The sequence below is a fragment of the Engystomops pustulosus genome, chromosome 7 (genome assembly GCF_040894005.1).
Source record: "Engystomops pustulosus chromosome 7, aEngPut4.maternal, whole genome shotgun sequence".
Taxonomy (NCBI): domain Eukaryota; kingdom Metazoa; phylum Chordata; class Amphibia; order Anura; family Leptodactylidae; genus Engystomops; species Engystomops pustulosus.
In genome coordinates this window covers 160,696,739-160,709,255 of record NC_092417.1, presented here as the reverse complement: position 1 = coordinate 160,709,255, position 12,517 = coordinate 160,696,739, and positions in this window count along the sequence as shown.

The window sequence follows — 12,517 nt, the reverse complement described above, 5'->3', positions numbered from 1 at the left end:
CACACCCCCATTGAGGTCTATGGCACCTTGATCAAACTGGGTGGGTGTATATATATAGGACATGTTTAGAGATGAGCGAGCACTAAAATGCTCGGGTACTCGTTATTCGAGACAAACTTTTCCCGATGCTCGAGTGCTCGTCTCGAATAACGAGCCCCATTGAAGTCAATGGGAGACTCGAGCATTTTTCAAGGGGACCAAGGCTCTGCACAGGGAAGCTTGGCCAAACACCTGGGAACCTCAGAAAAGGATGGAAACACCACGGAAATGTACAGGAAACAGCAGGGGCAGCATGCATGGATGCCTCTGAGGCTGCTTAAACGCACCATTATGCCAAAATTATGGGCAACAGCATGGCCATGACAGAGTGACAGAATGAAGCTAGATAGCATCTAAAACATCCAATAATTGACCCTGACACTATAGGGGACGGCATGCAGAGGCAGCGGCAGCAGGCTAGAGAGTGTCATGGCGACATACCCTAAATGGACTCAGGCTTCAAACCAATGGGTGGCAGAGAGGAACCAAAGGAGGTGAGCAAGAAGCGCTCAAATAATATCGCTACATGATAAAAGTTTGCCAGTATATTTTGTGGATTACACAGCAGGGTGGCGACAAAGTTAACATGGAAGCCATGAAAACAACCCAAAATTCTGCCTGACGCAGCTCGTTTGATAAGGGGACCATGTATGGAGGCAGTGAACTAGTAGTAGATTAAAGGTGCTGCAGTTAAAACTATGTTAGTTGGATCTTGGCATGGAGCTGGCGCTCCGCTGCCAGGCGAGCTTTCGCCAATCCAAGCCCCTGTCTCTAGGCTACTCCCCAAACAGCACTTCTAAGAACCTTTTGTATAAGATCAAGTGTAGTAGCGTTCATATAAGTTTGGGATATGGCGGGTGAGGGGAATGTAAACAGATGCGCAAGAAGCGCTGAAATAATATTGGTAAATGATAAAAGTTTGCCAGTATATTTTGTGGATAACACAGCTGGGTGGCGACAAAGTTAACAACTTTGATGTGGAATCCATGAAAACAACCCAAATTTCTGCCTGACACACCTCGTTTGATAAAGGGACGATGTATGGAGGCAGCTATATGGACGACTTTTGGAGGTAGCAATGGAGACAACGTGTGGAGGCTGCTATGGAGACAATTTAATTTGGATAGTGCCTGTATGTGGCAGTCCCAAAAAGTTTTCAAACCAGAGGAGCAGGTAGGTGGCCCTCCAGAAAAATGAAATAGATTGAGTGCCTGTATGTGGCAGTCCCAAAAAGTTTTCAAACCAGAGGAGCAGGTAGGTGGCCCTCCAGAAAAATTGAATAGATTGAGTGCCTGTATGTGGCAGTCCAAAAAAGTTTTCAAACCAGAGGAGCAGGTAGGTGGCCCTCCAGAAAAATGGAATAGATTGAGTGCCTGTATGTGGCAGTCCAAAAAAGTTTTCAAACCAGAGGAGCAGGTAGGTGGCCCTCCAGAAAAATGGAATAGATTGAGTGCCTGTATGTGGCAGTCCAAAAAAGTTTTCAAACCAGAGGAGCAGGTAGGTGGCCCTCCAGAAAAATGGAATAGATTGAGTGCCTGTATGTGGCAGTCCAAAAAAGTTTTCAAACCAGAGGAGCAGGTAGGTGGCCCTCCAGAAAAATGGAATAGATTGAGTGCCTGTATGTGGCACTCCCAAAAATTGTTTAAAACAGAGGACCGGGTCGGTGGCCCTCCAGAAAAATTAAATGCATAAAGTACTATAGCTAGAGCCAGTGGGCCCTGTCAAAAAATAGCCAGTTTCCTCTGCTTTACTGTACAAAGAGGAGGAGAAGGAGGAAAATGAGGAGGAGGAGGAGTGGATAAATTATTCAGGTTGAGCTTCCTTCACCTGGTGGAGATTGGAAATTATGAGAAATCCAGGCTTTATTCATCTTAATAAGCGTCAGCCTGTCAGCGCTGTCAGTCGACAGGCGTGTACGCTTATCGGTGATGATGCCACCAGCTGCACTGAAAACCCGCTCGGACAAGACGCTAGCGGCAGGGCAGGCAAGAACCTCCAAGGCGTACAGCGCCAGTTCGTGCCACATGTCCAGCTTTGAAACCCAGTAGTTGTAGGGAGCTGTCTGATCATTTAGGACGATGGTATGGTCAGCTACGTACTCCCTCACCATCTTTCTGTAAAGATCAGCCCTACTCTGCCGAGACTGGGGACAGGTGACAGTGTCTTGCTGGGGTGACATAAAGCTGGCAAAAGCCTTGTAAAGCGTACCCTTGCCAGTGCTGGACAAGCTGCCTGCTCGCCTACTCTCCCTCGCTACTTGTCCCGCAGAACTACGCACTCTGCCGCTAGCGCTGTCAGAAGGGAAATACTGTTTCAGCTTGTGCACCAGGGCCTGCTGGTATTCATGCATTCTCACACTCCTTTCCTCTCCAGGGATGAGAGTGGAAAGATTTTGCTTGTACCGTGGGTCCAGGAGAGTGAACACCCAGTAATCGGTGCTGGAATAAATTCTTTGAATGCGAGGGTCACGGGATAGGCAGCCTAGCATGAAATCTGCCATATGCGCCTTAGTACCAACGCGTAAGAATTCACTCCCCTCACTGGCCTGACTGTCCATTTCCTCCTCCTCCAACTCCTCCAACTCCTCTTCTTCTGCCCATACACGCTGAACAGTGAAGGACTCAACAATGGTCCCCTCTTGTGTCTCGCCAACATTCTCCTCCTCTTCCTCCTCATCCTCCTCCACCTCCACCTCCTCCGATATGCGCTGAGAAACAGACCTAAGGGTGCTTTGGCTATTAACAAGGGAATCTTCTTCCCCCGTCTCTTGTGACGAGCGCAAAGCTTCCGACTTCATGCTGATCAGAGAGTTTTTCAACAGGCCAAGCAGCGGGATGGTGAGGCTGATGATGGCGGCATCGCCACTGACCATCTGTGTTGACTCCTCAAAGTTACTCTGCACCTGACAGATATCAGACATCCACGTCCACTCCTCATTGTAGACTTGAGGAAGCTGACTGACCTGACTACCAGTTCTAATGGAAGTTGACATCTGGCAGTCTACAATCGCTCGGCGCTGCTGGTAAACTCTGGATAACATGGTCAGTGTTGAATTCCACCTCGTGGGCACGTCGCACAACAGTCGGTGAGCGGGCAGTTGGAGGCGGCGCTGCGCTGCCCTGAGAGTGGCAGCATCTGTGCTGGACTTCCTGAAATGCGCACAGATGCGGCGCACCTTCGTGAGCAAATCTGACAGACTGGGGTATGTCTTGAGGAAACGCTGAACTATCAGATTTAACACATGGGCCAGGCATGGCACATGTGTCAGTCTGCCGAGTTGCAGAGCCGCCACCAGGTTACGGCCGTTGTCACACACAACCATGCCTGGCTTCAGGTTCAGCGGTGCCAGCCACAGATCAGTCTGCGCCGTGATGCCCTGTTATAGCTCTTGGGCGGTGTGCCTTTTATCGCCTAGGCTCAGCAGTTTGAGCACCGCATGCTGTCGCTTAGCGACGGCACTGCTGCTGTGCCTAGAGCTACCGACTGATGGCGCCATGCCCACGGATGGTAGTTCGGAGGAGGAGGTGGAGGAGGGGTGGGAGGAGGAGGAGGCATAGTAGGCCTGAAACACCTGGACCGAGGTAGGCCCCGCAATCCTCGGCGTCGGCAGTATATGACCAGCCGCAGGGTCAGACTCGGTCCCAGCCTCCACCATGTTAACCCAATGTGCCGTCAGCGATATATAGTGGCCCTGCCCGGCAGCACTCGTCCACGTGTCCGTGGTCAGGTGGACCTTGTCAGAAACGGCGTTGGTCAGGGCACGGATGATGTTGTCTGACACGTGCTGGTGCAGGGCTGGGACGGCACATCGGGAAAAGTAGTGGCGGCTGGGGACCGAATACCGAGGGGCGGCCGCCGCCATGAGGTTGCGAAAAGCCTCGGTCTCTACTAGCCTATAGGGCAGCATCTCCAGGCTAAGCAATCTGGAGATGTGGACATTAAGGGCTTGGGCGTGCGGGTGGGTTGCACTATATTTGCGTTTCCGCTCCAGCGTCTGGGGTATGGAGAGCTGAACGCTGGTGGATGCTGTGGAGGATCGTGGAGGCGACGATGGGGTTTTTGTGGCAGGGTCCTGGGCAGGGGGCTGACTATCAGCTGACACAGGGGAAGGAGCAGTGGTGTGCACGGCCGGAGGTGAACGGGCTTGTTGCCACTGAGTGGGGTGTTTAGCATTCATATGCCTGCGCATACTGGTGGTAGTTAAGCTAGTAGTGGTGGAACCCCTGCTGATCCTGGTTTGGCAAATGTTGCACACCACAGTCCGTCGGTCATCCGGTGTTTCCTTAAAGAACCTCCAGACTTCTGAAAATCTAGCCCTCGCCGCAAGAGCCCTCGCCACGGGAGCTTCACTAGTTGACACATTTGGCGCTGATGCACCAGCTCTGGCCCTGCCTCTCCGTCTGGCCCCACCACTGCCTCTTCCAACCTGTTCTGGTCGAGGACTCTCCTCCGTCTCAGAAGCACTGTGTTCACCCGGCCTATCAACCCAGCTTGGGTCTGTCACCTCATCATCCTCCGATCCCTCAGTCTGCTCCCCCCTCGGACTTCCTGCCCTGACAACAACTTCCCCACTGTCTGACAACCGTGTCTCCTCATCGTCGGACACCTCTTTACACACTTCTTCCACTACGTCAAGAAGGTCATCATCACCCACAGACTGTGACTGGTGGAAAACCTGGGCATCGGAAAATTGCTCAGCAGCAACCGGACAAGTGGTTTGTGAGTGTGGGAAGGGTCCAGAAAACAGTTCCTCAGAGTATGCCGGTTCAAATGCCAAATTTTCCTGGGAGGGGGCAGACTGGGGGGGAGGAGGCTGAGGTGCAGGAGCTGGAGGAGTGGCGATTTCGGTGACATGGGTGGACTGCGTGGAAGACTGACTGGTGGACAAATTGCTCGAAGCATTGTCGGCAATGCACGACATCACCTGTTCGCACTGTTCTGGCCTCAACAGTGCTCTACCACGAGTCCCAGTAACTTCAGACATGAACCTAGGGAGTGTAGCTCTGCGGCGTTCCCCTGCTCCCTCATAAGCAGGTGGTGTCTCACCCCGGCCAGGACCACGGCCTCTGACCCCTGCAGTAGTTGGACGCCCACGTCCCGGCCCTCGTCCTCTACCCCTAGCCCTCGGGTTAAACATTTTTAAAATGAGAGTTATAACTTTAATTTTTTTTTAACTTTTTTTTGTGTTTTTTGTTTTTTTTTGTGTTTTTGAGTTTTTAAAACCAAACGATGCTATCCTATTGCTATGGCTATTTTCTAGCCAAGTATGAAAGCACACTACTATGCCAGATGAGATGACGCTGAGTTATTAAAAAAATAAACGTAAAATAAAAAAGGAAATGGCAGACTGTGCCTAATTGAAATCCAACCCCTAATAAATTTTCCCACTTCGGTCTTTGCGATGGATATGTGCGTCACTAAGCGCAAAACACAGTGGTCACAAGTCTCACTACAAATTGCTCACAATTTGCTAGTAGATGCACTGCAGCAAGTACAGCCACCAGCAGATCAACCAGAAATCAAATATATATAACGCTACTGTAGGCGTAAGTAAGCCGTTTGGATTCTCCTATGGCTATTTTCTAGCCAAGTATGAAAGCAAGTTATTAAACAAAATAAACGTAAAATAAAAAAGGAAATGGCAGACTGTGCCTAATTGAAATCCAACCCCTAATAAATTTTCCCACTTTGGTCTTTGCAATGGATATGTGCGTCACTAAGCGCAAAACACAGCGGTCGCAAGTCTCACTACAAATTGCTCACAATTTGCTAGTAGATGCACTGCAGCAAGTACAGCCACCAGCAGATCAACCAGAAATCAAATATATATAACGCTACTGTAGGCGTAAGTAAGCCGTTTGGATTCTCCTATGGCTATTTTCTAGCCAAGTATGAAAGCACACTACTATGCCAGATGAGATGACGCTGAGTTATTAAACAAAATAAACGTAAAATAAAAAAGGAAATGGCAGACTGTGCCTAATTGAAATCAAACCCCTAATAAATTTTCCCACTTCGGTCTTTGCAATAGATATGTGCGTCACTAAGCGCAAAACACAGCGGTCGCAAGTCTCACTACAAATTGCTCACAATTTGCTAGTAGATGCACTGCAGCAAGTACAGCCACCAGCAGATCAACCAGAAATCAAATATATAACGCTACTGTAGGCGTAAGTAAGCCGTTTGGATTCTCCTATGGCTATTTTCTAGCCAAGTATGAAAGCACACTACTATGCAAGATGAGATGACACTGAGTTATTAAAAAAATAAACGTAAAATAAAAAGTAAATGGCAGACTGTGCCTAATTGAAATCAAACCCCTAATAAATTTTCCCACTTTGGTGTTTGAGGTGGATATGTGTGTCACTAAGAGCTAAACACAACGGTAGCAAGTCCCCCTGCATCTGGCCAGCCAGGGTCACCTGATCTGGCCAGCCAACCACTGCTATCGACGTGTAAGGGTACCACGTCATGCTGGGTGGAGTGCAGAGTCTCCTGGCTTGTGATTGGCTCTGTTTCTGGCCGCCAAAAAGCAAAACGGCGGGAGCTGCCATTTTCTCGAGCGGGCGAAGTATTCGTCCGAGCAACGAGCAGTTTCGAGTACGCTAATGCTCGACCGAGCATCAAGCTCGGACGAGCATGTTCGCTCATCTCTAGACATGTTCTATATTTAGGCAGATTTGCTCCACTCATCTTTCAATGGAAAGGGAAGTGGTGAGAAGCCCTCACTGCCCTTCCCTTCCCTTCTCCTCCTGACTCTGCACTCTCCAGGGGTCCGGTCTAGATGAGCACACAGCGTATGAATGTATCCTTACTGTGGAAAGTCTAATCGGGTTGAGAAAACTAAGACCATACCCAAAATCTGTCTTTTGATGTCCTTCTTCATATCGAGTCAGGAGAACAGAGAACCTGAAATCGGTCTCTTTGCACTACTTTTCTTACAAATAGTTATGAATCTTCCTCTGATGGCATGAGCACCCCCAGATATTCCACTCCCGCAGGATAATAAGAAGTGGCCTATAATAAAATCTACAAAAGATATGAAAGTCGTGGAGATGGAGATGTAACAAAAGCTGCATGGAAAGTATAGAGGCATAGCAGGTGCAGAGGATATAATGACAGCTGAGGGCCTTTGTCCTGTACTTGCACTTTGTATTTGAGATGACTATGATGGAAAAGTATTGAATATATAAAGACTTATTAGTTAGTAGGCATAAAGATTATGGGGCTCATTTACTAAAGGGCTGCCGGACGCATTTTCGTCTGCTTTCCAGACGATTTCCGTTTTGCACCGAATTGGCCTTGGATTTTGCCGCACATGATCGGATTGTGCCAGCTTGCATGCAACACAAATCGGTGGCATGGCCTTCAGACAACCCAACGGATTCGGACAAACCGCAGAATTTAAAAAAGGAATTGTGTCGCAAGATCAGCACTTACATGCACCGGGTAGAAGAAGGTGAACTCAGGTGGACCTCAGCGCGGAAGCTACAAATGCAGGAACTTGGGCGCACGATCTCAGTGAATCGCGGCAGACCCGAATCCTCGTTGGACAACACACCACGGGATGGCGACAGGACCGGCTAAGTAAATGTGCCCCAATATTGTAGTTTGTTGCATACAAACTATCTATCTATCTATTTCATATCTATCTATCTATCTATCTATCAGCATTGTGTCTAGCCCAAGCAAAGGTCAGTCCCGGTTTCTTCTGAACTTGAGGAAGACTGAGGAGTTGCTATAGAGCTTTATGTACCTGGCACTGTGGGGGTTTATGGGATGTGCTGCTGCATCACAACCTGTCGTTGACTAGGTGAACACCTGGTGGACACATCAAGCCAATCATAGCCATGCCTAGTTGCTAGGGGCGTAAAGCTGCCTGATAGACTGGTCTGCAACCTATCAAGCAACAAGTCCGTGTTACATGGAGCTGTCAAACAGAAGGTGCCGAACCTGAAGTTCAGGTCAGCTCATCTCTAGCAAGGACCAAACACAACATTTCAGCACAAACATCTCATATAATCGAAACTGGTACTGATGGTTAAAATTTGGGCTTGTTCTTCAGCCACAGGACTTGAGCACTTTGCGGCCATTAAATTGACCATGCAGTCCTCTAAATACTAAAATGCTAGAATGAAATGTGATGTTATCCATCCCACAGATAAAGATGTCAAAAATTGGGTCAAGTAGTTGTCATAGAACAAGCATGAGTGGGAGCCATAATAAAAAAGGAAGCCAAGCTAAAGACCAGAAATGAGGGGAAGCCAAGCTGAAGAGCGGAAATAAAAGGAAGCCATGCTGAAGAGCAGAAATAAAAGGGCAGCCATACTGAAGACTAGAGAAAAAAGGGAAACCATGTTGAAGACCAGAAATGAGGGGAAGCCAAGCTGAAGACCTGAAATAAAAGGAAGCCATGCTGACGAGCAAAAAATAAAAGGGCAGCCATGCTGAAGACTAGAAGGAAAAAGGGAAACCATGTTGAAGATCAGAAATGAGGGGGAGCGGCATGCTGAAGACCAGAAGTAAGAGGGAAAGGCAGCCCGAAGAGCAGAAATAAGAGGAGAAGCCAAGCTGAAGATCAGACATGAGGGGAAGCCATGCTGAAGACCAGAAATGCTGAAGAGCAGAAATAAGAGGGGAAACCAAGCTGAAGAACAGAAATGACGGGGAGCCACGCAGAAGACCAGTAAAGGGAAGCCAAGCTGAAAATCAAAAATGAGGATGAGCCATGCTGAAGACCACAACTAGGAGGGTAAGCCAAGCTGATGACCAAACATAAGGGTTAGCTAAGCTGAAGAACAGACATAAGAGGGAGTAATGCTGAAGATCAGAAATAAGAGGAAAAGCCAAGCTGAAGACCAGAAATGAGGGGGAGCCATGTTGAGGACCAATAGTTATGACATGCAGAGACAAAGAATGACGAGGGAATTTTAAACTGGGGGCAACAGTACTACAACTTTTTATCAGTTCTAACATAGATCTGTACAATATGCTGAAGAGAAGGAATACATAACATTTTTGGCTCTTGACTTTACTGACTTTTTCAGGCAATATCCTATTTTTAACCCCCATAAAAAAATTATTTGGTTATTTTTATACCTTTACTTTAGTATTTATAGATCTATAATATATTTAACCCTCAAAAAATTTCTATGAAAATGTTGCACTATACAACACTGAAAAAATGTAATTCAGCTACTTTTATGTTTGAAAACTTTGTATTCACTAAATGAAATAAAGAAACCTTGGGAATAAGAAAACTAAAGATACAGAATAAAAAACAGGTCTATTACTAGGTAAAAGCAGTGATTTTTTTTTTATCCTTCTAAAACTATCTTATATAAATAAAGATTATTATTAATATTATGTATCATAAAACTGAACAATATTCTAAGATTGCAATCTACAAGTCAGTTTGTTTCCAAAATGTGCTGCCCCCTTGTGGACACAGACCAAATAATTTTTTTTTTTTTCCGAATCACTTTATTTTCTTACGCCGCATTTTCAATGACTATACAAAAAAAAATTTGCATAATAATATGAAACAACAAATTCACATCCAGTTTTACATCTTCCGAGAATCCCAGAGCAATTCACCATGTGCGTCACGGTCGCGGCTTTCGTCATTTTGGACGTCCCTGTCGTGCGCAAGGGGTTAATGGAAGACCTGTGTTTACAAGGGCTCGTCTTCCTTGGCGCGCACTAATGAGGCGACGCTTTAACTACTTCTTCACCGAGGCTTCATTACGGGGTAAGAAAAATTGATTCGTAAGAGAGAACGAATCAATCAAAAAAATTTTTAGCCGGTAGACCGTCGTCTGATTGTAATTTTAATAAGAGACAAACAGCATCTTCTTTATCATCTTCATCTTCTTCTTGTCTGTCTCTATCTTGTTCTTCTTCTTTGTTTTTTTTTTCTCAGAATTCTCAATGAAAAATAACAATGGGGAGAGATCTCTCACTCTCCGTTTCTTCCTCTGCCTTCAGGCAAAGAGTTTTAATTTAATCGAGACCCTGGAGATTAAATAATTAAACTTGTAGACAATCACAATTTTTTATTGTTAATTAGTCATAGTAAGGTGCCATTTTCATAGGATGCACAAGTCCCTAAATTTAGCAAGTGGAATATTACATTGATCACACGAAAAAAAAAAAAAAAAAAAAACCTCATTGATTCTCTTGGGATAAGTAAGACGTCAGCATATGCGTTTTGGCTCAGTCTACCTTTCACCTTTTTAAGGGGGTGATATACCAGCTTCTTCCTTCTCTTCTTCTTCTTAAAACCTGATGTTCCCTAGTTTCGCATAGCAACAAAATGTGATTTTCCATCCTTAACCCCTTATCGTCTTACAGTCTCCGGGCTCAGACAGCAAAAAAAAAAAAAAAAAAAAATACAATTAGACAGATCTGCAGATTATCAACCATCTGCAGCTATCAGTCCCCGCATCAAAATTATTAGCACCTTTTTCTTTGTCTTCTTCCTTCCGGAGATCGAGATTTCCAGTAACGTTTTTTTCGAGAATCTTACAAACTATGTTATATTTGGGAAACCTGGATTTTGACTATTATTTTGTTCTTGTTTTTTCTTATTTGATTTATGTAGAATTTATTACGTGAATTTTTCCGATGCGTCGTATATATTTATTTTTTTATTACTCCATTGTAAATATCTATTGTTATATGTTATTTATTGCTGAATTTTACCATTAAAATGTTATTTCTTGTAGAATTTATTTGTTTAAACACTAAAATGGAATTTTTTTTTATGAATAATACTAATTTTATTTGTTTAATGTTGTAACCCGATGCATTTCGTTAAAAGGCTGATTGGCGCAAGTGGATGTACGTTTTATAAAATTAATTAGACATAATGGCAACGCACACACAATGGTGAATTTTTTTTTTTCTGTTTGTATGGAGATGCTCAGGGATAGGAGTCCTATGTGTGGCCACTAGTTGGCGCTTTTACCCACGTAGTAAATCTATGTGTGATGGAGAAATTCTTATCAATGAACTCCTGTACAGCAGTTTTGTAGCAGAGGTTTACAATGCGACGGTAAAGCCTGATTTGTAGTGTCGGTAATGGCAGATAGGAGCAGACTACAAAGCCGTGACCCAACCACAGAAACAACGAGTCTCACTCACACATCTGATTTTCCTTTCTAATATAGTTTCTCTATTTAATCATTTGTTTTTATTGAAAATGACTATTATTGAATGATTTTAGATGAAATTATTGAAAAAAAAAATTGTGTAATTATTTTTTTTAAAGCAATGACAGAACTTTACATGTTGTAATATTATTTTGTTAATAGTAGCAAATATATATATATCTATATCATATGTTTTATAATTAAATGCTGATACGAAAGTAATAATATAATTAATATGAATGATTATTACAGCAGTTTAATTAGTTGTTAGACAGATAGAAGGGGAAGCCAAAGCAAAGGTGAAGACCAGCAATAAGAGGGGAAGCCAAGTTAAAGATCAGCAATACGAGGGGAAGACAAACTAGAGACCAGCAATAAGAGGGGAAGCCAAACTAAAAGACCAGAAATTAGAAGGGAAACCAAACTAGAGACCAGCAATAAGAGGGGAAGCCAAGCTAAAGACCAGCAATAAGAGGGGAAGCCAAACTAGAGACCAGCAATTAGAGGGGAAGCCAAACTAAAGACCAGCAATAAGAGGGGAAGCCGAGCTAAAGATCAGCAATAAGAGGGGAAGCCAAGCTAAAGACCAGCAATAAGAGGGGAAGCCGATGCTAAAGACCAGCAATAAGAGGGGAAGCCGAGCTAAAGACCAGCAATAAGAGGGGAAGCCAATGCTAAAGACCAGCAATAAGAGGGGAAGCCGAGCTAAAGACCAGCAATAAGAGGGGAAGCCAATGCTAAAGACCAGCAATAAGAGGGGAAGCCGAGCTAAAGACCAGCAATAAGAGGGGAAGCCAATGCTAAAGATCAGCAATAAGAGGGGAAACCAAACTAGAGACCAGCAATAAGAGGGGAAGCCAATGCTAAAGATCAGCAATAAGAGGGGAAACCAAACTAGAGACCAGCAATAAGAGGGGAAGCCGAGCTAAAGATCAGCAATAAGAGGGGAAGCCGAGCTAAAGATCAGCAATAAGAGGGGAAGCCATGCTGAAGACCAGTAGTTATAATATAATAATATAATTGAGACAATGTTGAGACACTGAATGAGAATGGGAAGGCAGAGGGCAACAGCACCTTATCTTTTTTATACAGTAGATCTGTTTCTGTATGATATGCACAAGAGAAGGAAAACATAAGATTTTGGACTATTAAGTCATAATCAGTGGCATAACTACCGCTGCGCCAGCCGTTGTGGTTGCTACGGAGCCCGTGAGGTTCAGGGGCCCGGGGATGCACGGTCCCACTCCCTGCAGACTAGTGCTTTGTCTCAATGACCCGCCCACTACCTCTCTGACCCGCCCGCTACCTCTCTCCTCGCTTGCACT